Below are 13686 nucleotides of genomic sequence, written 5' to 3'. Positions count from 1 at the left end.
CTTTCAACACTTAGGCCCTGAATGACAGGGCTCATACCTGCCCTTAGAACCCGATTAAGATCGTATATCGGGTCGACTGTCCAGAAACACAGATATGTCAAGCCTGTAGTGTCATCTCAGTATGCTGCACAGAAATCGGGGAGAACTGAGTTATGCACGCTATACATCTAACGAACCTACTCTTGCTGAAGTAGCTTCTTATATAAGACTTGTAGTATTATCAGATGACAAAAAATGAAGTCATACTTATCAAAAAGTGGAAATTTAACAAGGTAAAAGTAGAGGCCAACGTGGCAGCCAGAAATCTACAGTTAGTGCTGATGAATTTAACTAAGTTAATCTTTGAAATTAAAATTTAGAAATAGACCAAAAAACAGAACGCAACACTGTCTAAATGCCTACCTGTCCATCAGTGCCCCGGGCTCCATCTGAGCCGTTTTTCGGAGGTAAGGCACAGGCGGCAGTGGCGTTCTTCTATGGTTCGAAAAAGTGATCAGCTGCATTCAATTGTGTTTGCAAGGTGCTATTTTTGATGACGTCATTCACTCTGAACTACAAACAGCCATCAGTATCTTGGGAAATGTAGTTGAAAATATTACATGAATAGAAAGCATGTATGCTGATACTGATGGCCGTTTGTAGTTCAGAGTAAATGACGTCATCAAAAATAGCGCAGGTCTCAGGTAGTAAAGCACACGCCCTCCGCGTCGCTGAGACACACTTTATCCTCTGATGCCCCCGATCACAGGGTACCTCTTGTGCAGGTCTCAGGCAGTAGAAGGTACACAGCGTTGCTTGAGACACACTTTATCTTCCGATGCCCACGATCACAGGGCACCTCCAGTGAAGGTCTCAGGCTGCGAACAGCACATGCACATAGCGTCGCTGAGGCACAATCGCTCTTCTGGTGTGCACGATCATGGGCCAATCCACACGAAAGTCTCAGGCTGCCCCCAAGCACACGCACACAGCGTCGCTGAGACTTACTTGGCTCCCCGGTACACACGCTCACAGGAAGATCCTCTCACACGCACACCGCATCTCTGAGTCTCGTTTGGAACTCCAAGTGCCCATGATCACAGGGCACAACTTGCGGAGGTCTCAGGCTAGACAGAGCACACGCACCCATGGCGTATCTGAGAGTCTTCTCTGGAAACTTTTGTGTTCCTGTGTTTCCAAATAAGGAGCCAGCTCACCTCGGGTCCTTGGGGATAGTTACTTCAGGACACAGCACACAGCAAAGTCCTTCAAGCAGAGGGACACAGCACACAGCAAAGTCTCTACAGCCTTTCCTTGGTTGAAACAGCAAACTGCAGGCCGGCCCCAGATCACACAGCAAGAGCAGTCCTATCCAGCAGTCTCTTCAGTTGTTTCTTCCTTGCAAAGGTTCCTCCTGATCCACAAAGTAGCTCCAGTCTTGTTCACACTTGATCAAGCCATTCTCCAAAGTTCAGGGGCTTCAGCTCACATGGTTATACCCCTCAATGGCTTTGAAGTCTTTGTGTTACAGGGGGCACTGACTCCTGCTCAAACCAGTTCTGGGTGCCTCCCTACCAATGACACCTTCTCCCTTTGATTAGTGGGGGTCTGTATTCTCAATCACTCAGCAGGAGATGGGAAACTTGCTTTATAGCACCAGCCCAAGCCTCTTCACCTCTAGGCCTACTCCTCCTCCTGCACACAAGATGCAGGTCAGCCCATGCTGTCTCACCTCCTCCACTGGGTCAAGACATTCCACAGATCCTATTGCTTCCTAATCCAGCCAGTCAATCCACAACCAGGCAGAAACACACAGAAATATTCAAGGCACAAAACCCAGCCACTTCTGAAAGAGTGACTTACAAACACACAATGCAAAAACCATCTTCATAAAAAGATGTGTTATTGCAGAGTGAGTTAAGGCATACTAAACTTCACCTTTCCATTTTAAGCCTTTCGGGTGATAGGCTGGGAAACATATTACTCAGCCTCCCCATTCTATTCTAATGGGCAAGATGGCCTTTCAGCAGTGAAAACGAAATGGAGATTATTTCACTGCTAGAACATGGTACACACCTTTGTACATGTCCCACCTTTCACGTGCACTGCACCCTGTCCAGGGGTACTCTAAAGGGTACCCTAAACCTACCGTAGGGGTGCCTGATGTGTATGGAAAGTGAAGGGCAGAGTCTGGTAAGTGCGTGCACTTACCAGAACAACATGGCAGTTTAGGGAACTGTGCGCAGGCCCTGCAATGGCAGGCCTGAGCTCCCTTCTCAAGGCTACTTAAGTGGGTGGCACAATAAGTGCTGCAGGCCCACCAGTAGCATTTGCATTTCTAGCCCTGGCACACATAGTGCACTCCACTAGGGACTTTACTAGTAAAGCAAACATACCAATAATGGACAGTCAATCTCCATTACATTCTACACAGGGAGCACTTGCACTTTGACACTGCAAAGTGTCTAAAGCAAAGCATCTAAGTTGGCAACACATGTCAGAAAAAAGGTATAGCGGAAAAAGCAACACGTTTAGGGAACTTCAGCCAAAAAGGGCCAAGTCCCACAATGAGAGACTGTCTTTGAACTACTGTGTTGGGCAAGGTTAATTACTTTGCTGACCAGCAGGTAGATCAAGACTTCCTTCTCCAAAATAGACCCATTTGAGGAGGATTAACCTTCTCCTTGGAGAGGAGGAATGTGAGGGAGAAATCGACATGAGTTAATTAATTAACTCAGAATTACTGACAAGGCTGGACAAGCCCTTTCTCAAAGAAATAAAGGGAGGCAGCCCGACCTCTAGCACCATTTCTAGGAGGGGCTTTGTTTTGAAGTCCTGGAGGAGGGAGGCCAGTTTGGCTGTGGCAGTTACAGACATAACTGCAGGATCTGAAAGAGCTGTTACTGACCATAGCTTGAATTCATCATTTTGAAAAATCCAAAAATGCACTCCAGGGAGCTGGATTGGGGTGAATGAATGACAGCCACCTTATACAACTCTCCACCTCCACTTTTATGTCCTGTGCATGGAAAAACTCCGAGAAGCACTGGAAACTGCAGAAGAAATAGAAATGGAGATCTCACATGGATGAATCCCTATCTGGAGTTAAGGGACAAACTGGACTTGAACACTTGCACACTGTTGGATCTGTGTCACATGGGCCGCCAGAGTCCTGTGGTGGGAGAGTAGAGGATGGACTTGCTAGGGACCCTGGAGGAGACAATTCCCTTGGAACGTCTGTGAGGATACCTGCAGAGTGATGGAAAATGAGGTGCCATGCAAGAGGCCATGAGGTCAAGACTTTGGTGATTGCGAGCAAAGAATGTTATCTGCCCTGAGGGTGATTGGGTGCTGCAGAGGAAGTCCCTGCGCCAAAGAGATTGTTAAGAGCCCAGACAAAGGAACAGGTCTTGGGTGCTGCACAGCTCCCTGCTGCTAAAAGAAGGCAGCTGGGTGCTGGAGCCACAGCAGAGACTTAACAAAAAACATGCATTCAAGTTGGACCTGTCCAATGGGGTCTCCAGTGCTGCCAGGCCTAAGAAATCTTTTCCCTGACCAGTGGTTTCATAGCGAGGGCCAGTTCCCTATAGGATTATTTTGTGACAGGGAGCATGATGTTACCTCATTATTGCCATTTGCCCCCAGAGAGGTCTTGGTCCTCTGGGATAGTGTTAATTTGGAGTGCAGCACACTCGTTATCCTTGAAGAGGATCAGGACGCCAAGGTTAGACCAAGGGCACCCACCTGGGGCCAACTACCCCTCCTGTTACCAACAGTGGCTAGGTAAATCTGGAGTAACGCAAGGCAGCACATGCCACTGAACTGCGTTACTCTACCCCAGGGAGGTGTTCCACCCTGGTTGAAGAGTGGGTGTTCCCACTCATCCACCAAAGGATTTTGGCACATTCCCAGATTTACCATGAGTGGTTGACCTGAAAAGCGCCAAAATGCTACGCCTTCCCAGGGGAGCCATAACAAGGAGAAATATGTTTATTTCTCCTCACCTTTTCTTCGTTCTACTTGTGCTGCATGCTACAGCACAAGTAGATAGAGCAAAAAGCCTCTGAGGATTGTTTTTGTGCAGGAAGGTATACTTTCAATGCAATGTACCATGGTGGAAGAGTGCCTGCGTTTGCAACATAGTGTACCAACACAAGCAGAGGACAGGAATGCACCATACAATGTTGAATGTGCTGCATTCCTGTCCTCTCCTTGTCATGCAGCACATCGAAGAGCAGCAAGGTGTCTTCCTGAGTTGCGTAGCATGACAATTTGATCAATCTGACCCTTAGTCTGATGTGATCACCGTATTGTAAATTTACCAGAAAAGAAAGGATGTATATATTTCCAATTATTGAAATCAATCAATCAATCAAGCATTTGTAGAGCACGCTACTCACCCGTGAGGGTCTCAATGCGCTGAGGTCGCGGCACCTTCTGGTCGAACAGCCAGGTCTTGATAAGTCTCCTGACGGTCAGCAGGTCCTGGGTCTGCCGCAGGTGGGCGAGGAGGGTGTTCCAGGTCTTTGCGGCGGGGTGAGAGAAGAATCTTCCGCCTGCGGTTGTTCAACGGATGTGTGGGACGGTGGCGAGGGTGAGGTCGCCAGAGCGAAGCTGGCGGTTCGGGGTGTAAAAGGACAGTCATTTGTTGAGGTATGCTGGTCCGACGTTGTGGAGTGCTTTGTGAGCGTGGGTGAGGAGTTTGAAGGTGATCCTCTTGTTGACCGGGAGCCAGTGCAGATCTCTAAGGTGGGCGGTGATGTGGCTGTGGCAAGGGAGTCCGTGGATGAGGCTTGCGGAGGCGTTTTGTATGCGTTGGAGTCTCTTCTGGAGTGTAGCTGTGGTTCCTGCATAGAGGGCATTGCCTTAGTCCAGCCTGCTGCTGACGAGTGCTTGGGTGACCGTTCTCCTTGTTTCGGTGGGGATCCATCTGTAGATCTTGCGGAGCATGCGTAGGGTGTTGAAGCAAGCATGCGGAGGGTGTTGAAGTAGAAAGTCCAGAAAGCTGCATAACTCTCAACTCTGCATACCATGTAAATTCCATGCAATATGTGATTTGTGTGCTGCATGATTTTGATCGCCCATCATTTTATTCACATCAAATTGTACAAGTCACAGTTTATCTAAGTGGGACATATTGCACACACCCTTAATTAATAAACATATCAGATGTGGAAAACAATGAGTGGTACAGCGACATGCTGCACAATGGTTGATGACCAGTTTATATGGTCTTGGTCTCTGTTGTGTATTGTTATATGGCTTTTGTGTGGAGCCTTGGTTAGATGTCCAAGGGGCTGTCATGTCTGCGAAATGATAATTATTGCCAAAATATATATTTTTAAACGTGCTGCATTTGTCAAGCAATGGAAAACAACTGCTCATGGGTCAGGAGAACACAGAGGAGAAAGTAGCTCCAGTGGTAGAGAAATGATAGTTCCGTCCTTTAAAATCAGTGATAAAATTAATGCAAGAAAAAACATAAAAGTGATGAGCAGAATGCATGAATTAGTCTCAGCCACTGATAAATACTCAAAGCCACTTTCCACCTCATCATTTAATTGCTCAATGTGCTACTACTATCATGGGCCAACTATATGCAACTACTGTCCTGCTGCTGAAATCACAACATCTCCTGATCTTGCAACCACCTCTTCTATTTTCCTCATCAGGAACCATTAACCCTCCCGACCTTAGAACACCAGGGATGGAAACCTTCCTTTGTGGCTAGCCCCTCCTCTTCCTCTTGTGTCTCACTTGCCATCTACATCCCAGACTCACTACCAAGCTGCACTAAGGAGGGCCTCGTGTATGTTTCGGGCACTTGTGAAGGCCATGATAGTTCTCAGCAAGGAGGGCATGAGGACATCCACAGTTTTCAGGAAGTTCATGATGCCCTGCAATGAATAGCATCTGTTACCACGCATGCCAAAACTACGTGTGGCCTAACAAAGCAGTCAATGCCACGACTGTGTTGTTACCACGGGTTCCATTACAACGCAAGTCATTGCAACGACTTGCTTTAGGGACGCGGTGGACTGTGGAATAGCTTAAATTACTATTCCAACTCCAGTCGGTGTATCAGTAGGGAAGGTGTTGGACCTAAAATCCAACACAAATCTAACACCGCATTCCCTAAAGCAATTCGTTGTAATGACTTGCATTGTAATGGAACTCAAGATAACATCGCATTTGTGGTACTGTCTGTGTTGTAAAGACACTACAATGTAATGCCTGCGTTGTAATAGATTGTTCCCCCTGCAACAAGATAATGCAACAGAACCAACCTTTCCAACCTGTCAAGATTGTTAGCCTGCTTGTCCCACCACCTAGATGTTACCCTTTATCTCTCCTCCCCATCTTGATGTGCCAGGCCTAGCTCCTAGTCAGCATGCGTACACAAGTCAACCTTGATGTGGTTACGCTCACTACGTGAGAGGACTCACAGGAACCCTTGTCTAGAGGCAACAAACCCATGGGGGATGAAAAAGTGTAACAACTTTGTTTTCATTTTTTTCTTCAAACTTTATGTGGATTTGTCATTGGAGTACATTTATTCAGGGTTATTTAAGTTATGAGGCGTTGTTTGGACATATATAGATCTCCTACCAGGTTTTTGCTATATATTTTCATTTTTTGTTTTTACTTCCCTCTAAGTTTCCAAATCCCAATTTACCTTTCCATAATGTTTTGAATGATGTACATTTTGTAAGTGGGCAATCTCACATTCATGTTAGTGCCATCTATATGTGATTGCCAGGTATGTAATGAATGGGGATTTGTTTTTTAAGCATGCATGCATGGCATGTCTATTGACCTGAGAGCAACATCACAAAGTTATTTTGGGCATACGTCACATCATCATTAACCAAATTGCTGACATGTTTAACATCTTGCTGGTCTTAAATCATGACACATTACATCAAGTGAGGGGGGATTCTGAGGAGGGTTTGTGGGTATACTGTGAGAAGGTGTATGAAAAATATATCCCCGTGCATGACATCTGTTCTCTAGAGAGTGGATATCATCAATATATTCAGATCTGTCCCCACATTCTTAACTGTACAAGACAGGTTTAGGTTTCTTGGCAGAATTATGTCTTCAATTGCTCACCTATTGAAGTGTGAGATACCTTCAGAGGGAGGATCCTTAGTGCTGGATGTATCAGACACATATTCTTGGGCCAATAGCTGATAGCTTTAGCCCTTCCTGTTTCAGCATGCTTCGTTATGGTGCCAACTCTCCACGCATATCTGTTGGTGAAGACAAGAGTGGACTGAAGATTATAAATTGGTTAATGGAATTATTGCAGTATCTGTAAATGTTCTACCACTAGGTAACCCTATAATGGGGGGAGGTAGGGTTGACAGAGACATAAAGGGCGTATTGAAAGTACATAGTGGTCAAGCATCACTTTTATTGAGATTGCCAAGTGGTAGGGTTGAAAGGTCCTAAATGTGGGGATGATTTTTACCCAAACAGAAGGGTTTGTTTCAGCCCCAATATCCAGCCCCTGGGGTTTTCCTACTGAACAGGATCCTCTCTGAAATCTACCCCAATAGGCTATATACTGGGTCTCTTTTGGGACTGTGTCTTAGTTAGTGGGGAAGAAAATGGAAGCTTTCCAAAAAACGGTAAACATATCACACAAGCTACTGCTGGAATGCTACATGAAATAATCCTCTTGAGGTAAGGTCACCTATATGATACAAGTGATATAAACCCAAAAGAATTGACTCCTTAATCACATCAATTTGATAGCACCTTACACTGAATACTACCTGCTAAACAATTACTACATTCCATGCAATATTTGTGTCAAAAATGCTGTGAATCACTCTCTGTATGTAAAGGTATATGAAACCTTTGCCAATGAGCCGATATACCTTTCTCACACTCACACATGCCCAGTGATAAAAATGATGAAGGAAGGAAAGTGCTTAGAGCCTTATTTAGAGTTTGGCCAATGATATACTCTGTTACAAATGTGGAGGATGTCCCATCCGGTGTATTATATATAGACTTATAGATGGGTAGCAGTGAATTAAAGGATGTTTTACACCAAGAGGTTCTGAATGACATCAAGTAGACAAGAGTGAAGCTTGAGTTGTCAATGATGTCACTCAGGACCCCAAGGTGAAAAACATCCCAGTAATTATTGTTTTACCCATCTATAATTTTACGTAATGTATGACTTCTAAAATCATCTACCTCTGTTTTCCACTGCTACGCAGGAGCAGAGAAGTAATGGGGAGCTAGAAGTAACATAACCTCTCCTCTCTGTCCGAAATTTTTAAAAACATGTCCTCCTGCAACACACCCCTACCACTGTCTCTGCCTTTCCTTGCCTCTTCTCCAGAAGCTGTGCTCCCTGTGTTCCAGCACTGCTCTGACAGGCTCTCACAGAGCCCAGCCATAACAGCCTGAAATTCCAATATGATGTAGCAACGGTGGTTAACAAGTTCCGTTACCCACCGTTGCTACGTCATAACAGTGAATTACCGATTCAGAATCCCGTTGCTAACAGTAATGACTCTCTATGAGATCCAGCACAACAAGTGCATTATAGCCAATGGCACTTATAATACGGGCAGATTGGATATGTGTCATGTTTTGACAGAGTAGCCCATCTGCCAAATTCTAAAAAAGCCTCTGTTACTCAAGTGTTTACCCCCGAGGGATAGGTTGTCCAGATGTTTAATAGGTTAGAGCGGTTGCAGGACCCTGTTGCTCAATTAGGGCAAAAATGTGATTATAAATGTAAAGAAAGGTTGAAACAATTCCAATGTTAATAACAAAGGGAGCAAAGAATCGGAGAAATGGACAGTTTCGCTCACCTTGGTAACCACTTCTCTGTATGTGCGCACCCATGTTCAGCCTTGGTAGAGCCATGTATGGGCACGGTCAAGGGCAGTTTAAAAAGGACATCTAACCAATGTGCTTAGAGAATCAATAACATGGTTGGATGGCATGCCATGTCTGATGTCAGCGTACGCTGCACAATGTGTGTATTTAATCAAACTACCTGTTAAGAAATTGGGTTTCTGGTTGACAGAGGTATGCACCCTGTCCAAACAGAAATCACAAACCTAGTCAGGGTAAATTTAGTACACACTAAAAGTTTACCTGTGCTCACTCTCTGGTAGCTTGGCACAGAGCAATCAGGCTAAACTAAAGAGGCAATTCGTAAAAAATGTGTGCACCCACACCCACAGTAACACAGTGAAATCACCAAAAAGTACTCCACACCCGTTTAGAGAAATGGCCAATATTTATCTGAGTAAAACAAGACCAAAATGACAAAAATCCAACATACACAAGTGAAAATATGAATTTTGCAAGATTAAATCAAAATGCAGTGCCCAGAAATCAATAGCACCAACTGGGGCTATCTGGTTGCACTTGACTTGGTCAAATGCAAAACTTCAGTCTGACTACGATGGTGCGCAAGCCAGGTACAGGAGTCACGCTGACCTGCTGACAGTACTTTGGATGTGTTGATGCTCAGGGACGATGTCTTGAAAAACGGAGGGGATGCGTCTCTGTTGAAGGCAATGCGTCCGTTCTGAAAACGGCAATGTTGTTGATGTATCGGTGACAAGAGCACAGTGCTTCGGTTCTGAAACGTCAATGCTGAACTGCTGGGCTGTAGGTGATGCTTTTGCGTGAAGCCGCACAGGCCCAGGATTGCATCAGAGTCTGGGACTGGGAGTCCCAGACGTCGGCGAAGTGATGTCCGAGACTCATGCAGCAGCAGTGATTCAGAGTTGCTGTATCGGCAAAGTTGTGGCTGCGTTGTAATTTGAGGTTGTTGTGTTGTGCACTTGATGAGTGGTATCCATAGCTTCAATGCAAGCAGTGACAATGCGTTGATTTCGCAGGGAAAGCGCCAGTTTTGAATGATGATTCAGTGTTGATGCGTTGGTTTCTTGGGTTGCAGCACCAAACACTCACTTCCAAGTGCCCAGGATTGGATTTGGCACCACTAGGCAGAGCAGCACTCAAAGCACCCCCGGCACTGGTAGCAAGATGCATGTGAAGTCTTTGATATCCTTGAGACTTCAGAAACAGGAGGCAAGCCCAACAAGCCCTTGGAGAACCTTTAGAGAGTCAAGTTCAGTTCTCTCACTCCCAGGCATGAAGCCGCAGGCAGCAGGCCAACACAGCAAAGCAAGCCAAAAAAGTGGCAGTCCCTCCTATCATCACAACAGCTACTCTTCCTGGTAGAATGTCCTCAGTTCCAGAAGTATTCTGAGTATATGATGTCAGAGGTCCAATACTTATACCCATTTTAGCCTTTGTAGTGCACAAGACCCTGCCCTTCTTTGCCCTGGCTCCGGACACATTACAGGGGGGAATGCATCTCTTTGTGTGGGGACAGACATGGCCCTATTCAGGTGCAAGTGGCCGCTCCTCCCTCTCACTCCAGCTCAGGAAGGCCCATCAACCTGGTGATGGGCCATAAGGACATGCAGGGCAAAGCTCAGCTCCCTTTGTGTGTGACTGTCCAGAGGGAATGCACAAAGCCCAGCTGTCACCCAACCCAGACATGTATTCCACAGGCAGGCAGAGGCACAGAATGGTTAAAGTAAGAAAATGCCCACTTTCTAAAAGTGGCATTTTCAGAACTGCAATTTAAAAATCAACTTCACTAAAAGATGTGTTTTTAAATTGTGAGTCCAGAGACACTAAACGTATTCTTCCTATCTTTTCCCAATTGGAAGTTGACACTTTTAGAGTGTTACAAGGTAGCTCCATTACTAGCCTATGGGAGAGATAGGCCTTGCTGTAGTGAAAACAAATTTTGCAGTTTTCCCTACCAGGACATGTAAAACTTAAAAGTACATGTCCTGTCGTTCAAATACAGTGCACCTTGCCCAAGGGGCTACGTAGGGACTACCTTAAGGGTGACATATGTAATGAAAGGGAAGTTTGAGCCTGGCAAGTAGGTGGACTTGGCAGGTCGAAATGGCTGTTTAAAACTGTACACACAGGCTCTGCAGTGGCAGGCCTGAGACATTTTTGAAGGACTACTCATGTGGGTGGCACAATCAGTGTTGCAGGCCCACTAGTAGCGTTTGATTTTTAGTCCATGGGCACATGTGTTGAACAGTACTAGGGACTTAACAGTTAATCAAATATGCCAATCATGGGGAAACCAAATACCATTACATTACAGATACATGCACTTTAGCATTGGACTGCAGTGAAAAAGTGCACAGAGTCCTAAAGCCAGCAAAAGCGAAGTCAAAAATGGAGGAGGAAGAAGGCAAAAGGTTTGAGATAACCCTGCAAAAGGACCATCTCCAACACAACATAACAAGGATGGTGGGTTAGAAAGAGACAATGCTTTGTCATGTATATATTATTATGCAGAGCATCAAAGATTACCCTATGTAATTATAAATTGGAAGGGGATTTTAAGAGTCACTGACATCATTTCATAGATGAATGTAACCAACTGGATGGTGTATGAGGACCTATTGTTGAAAAAAGTATCAATTAATGGAATACATGATACCAGTCGCCCTTTGCAATATATAGCTGGATTAATTTTTATAATACAAAGGCGGGTAATTGTCATGGTATTGTATCTTGTAACCAAGGGATATGTACCATTCGATGCACATCTAAACATTAGACGTCAAAAGTGAACCTTGAGACCCTCATCAGACGGAGAGCCATGGCATCCCAGCATTTAGACCAGTGGCCTTTTTCAAGCTCCAACCCCCTATTCAATTGATATCGTCTTGGCTGTTCTAGCTTTGCTTCATCACAAGTTGCTGTGATGTTCTTGAAGCCTGATTTTAATATTTGTAGTGGTCATTCTTGAATAATGTTGGAACAACATGGAGTCGCATAAAGGAACAACACGCCACCGAAATCTAGACCTGGATATCACAGTAACATCTTATGCAGAACAGTTATCACCAAAAGGAGTTCACTGTATTTGGAGAAGGGAAACAGCCAAGATGGCATCAAATGAATAGTCATTGAGAAATGGCATCACTTTGTCTCTCAGTCTGATGTGCATCTGAGACTCTATGAGAAAGAACCTTGTTTAAAGAGGAACGCATATCACTAGTTTTAGGCTTGATTATGAATTACATGGTACCGGGGTGCTTTTTTCCGTTTTCGTGCGGTTAAATCGCCCCAGTACTGTGCAATTACGAGTAAACATCCACTAAATGGAGAATTACTGTGGGGCCGAGTTTTCGAGCCATTATAACACACGGAATCCCTTATTCCATAAGATTTTTCCAAATACATTTGCTGCTGTGAAAAATATTTTACTTTCAATCCGACTACATTACCACTGTAAACCCCACAATCATCATGACTTGGAAATGGATAAAGACTGGACCACATACAACACTACAGCATTTCCAACTCTCTCCCAATGACTTAGATGACATCTTTTTCTCACACTGCTATCTACTTAATGGCCCTCATTATGAGCTTACTGTAATACAAGTTTGTCGGAATCAGAGTTTTGAATTGGAAAATGGGGCATAACAATTGGAACTGCTTTTCAACAAGTCATGCTCTGCATGTTTTGATTTTTTTTCCTGGCCTTTAGTTTGATGATGTGATAATTGTCAGACAACTCGAGTTTCTGATCATGTTCGCGTTGGGGTTAGAATTTAGCCCATTGCAAGTAATGAGGACCTGAGTATCTAACAATAACAATCACCAGCACACTGACCAGGGGTTGCTTTGCGAAACTAGACCTACGGTGTCCCACCTGGGGTTTGAATATGCAGGTTGTGGGTGGCATGCCCTAGACCTCTGCAGTCCCAATATTGCGCATGCCACTGTGATGAATTTGTTAGAGCTGGACTTTTACACACATGAGGGGGGGGGGGGGTCATAAAAATGTCCATGAAAATGTACTTTTGTGAATTGGGTTCTCAGTGATGCATGTTATTTGCTTAAATACTAATGAAATGGTGATTTTAGAGGGGGGAATTTGTTGCGCACCCTGGTGGGAGTGCTTCAAAATTGAGAACCTATTGTCATGCAATTATTGGTTATATTCTTGCAAATTATTATTATTAGGAAATATAGGCTTGAGGTACGAAGTCTTTATGAGGGTGCAAACGGACAGATTCACAGAATCGGACCGTTTGTGAAGGCAAACAGGCATTTCCAAATGTACAAACACCATATTGCAATTAGATAGCCTGTAACCAAATTGCAACTTAGGTTTGCCAATTGGTATTTCGAAGGGGCGTGTTTAGGGCCTCCCTTCCAAATACCGATTTGCATTGGTATGTACGAATGTCTTGCAACCAAAATGCATTCGCGAAACCTTTGCACTGTACCGCCAACTCAAAGTTGGAGGTAACCCACCCATAACTGATGCTTGTATTCTTTTAAACAGTTATTGAAAAGAAATGTGTATACTGAGGTTGATTTCATCATCTGCTAAAATCTGATACCACAGAATCGCAATTTAACTCCTGCTATAACTATCCCCTATTCTGAGTTCACTTTTACAAAATGGGTCATAACATGTGGATATTGGTGCATTACTGCACGAAAATTCACCGTCCCTGTATTTTTCAGCATTTTTACCTTTGTATATTTTGGCAGGTGTGACCTGCTGGAATTTAACTTGGGAAAATTACGGTGGTGCTTTGCTAGCCGTAAAACTTGGAATTTCCGAATTGTGTTGTAACAGAGCTTTTTTTCTTAATGAATGCC

The 13686-nt window shown here is 44.5% G+C and overlaps 1 protein-coding gene across 1 annotated transcript in view; it reads left to right on the top strand.

Moving 5' to 3' along the window:
* The window catches only part of IL17REL (interleukin 17 receptor E like), a 410789-nt gene that overhangs the window by 287901 nt on the left and 109202 nt on the right, over positions 1-13686 (top strand). The window lies entirely within an intron of this gene.

This window comes from Triturus cristatus, chromosome 4_1 (assembly GCF_964204655.1).
Source record: "Triturus cristatus chromosome 4_1, aTriCri1.1, whole genome shotgun sequence".
Lineage (NCBI taxonomy): Eukaryota > Metazoa > Chordata > Amphibia > Caudata > Salamandridae > Triturus > Triturus cristatus.
The sequence above is the reverse complement of the archived record's forward strand: the minus strand, read 5'-3'. Positions and strand labels throughout refer to the sequence as shown.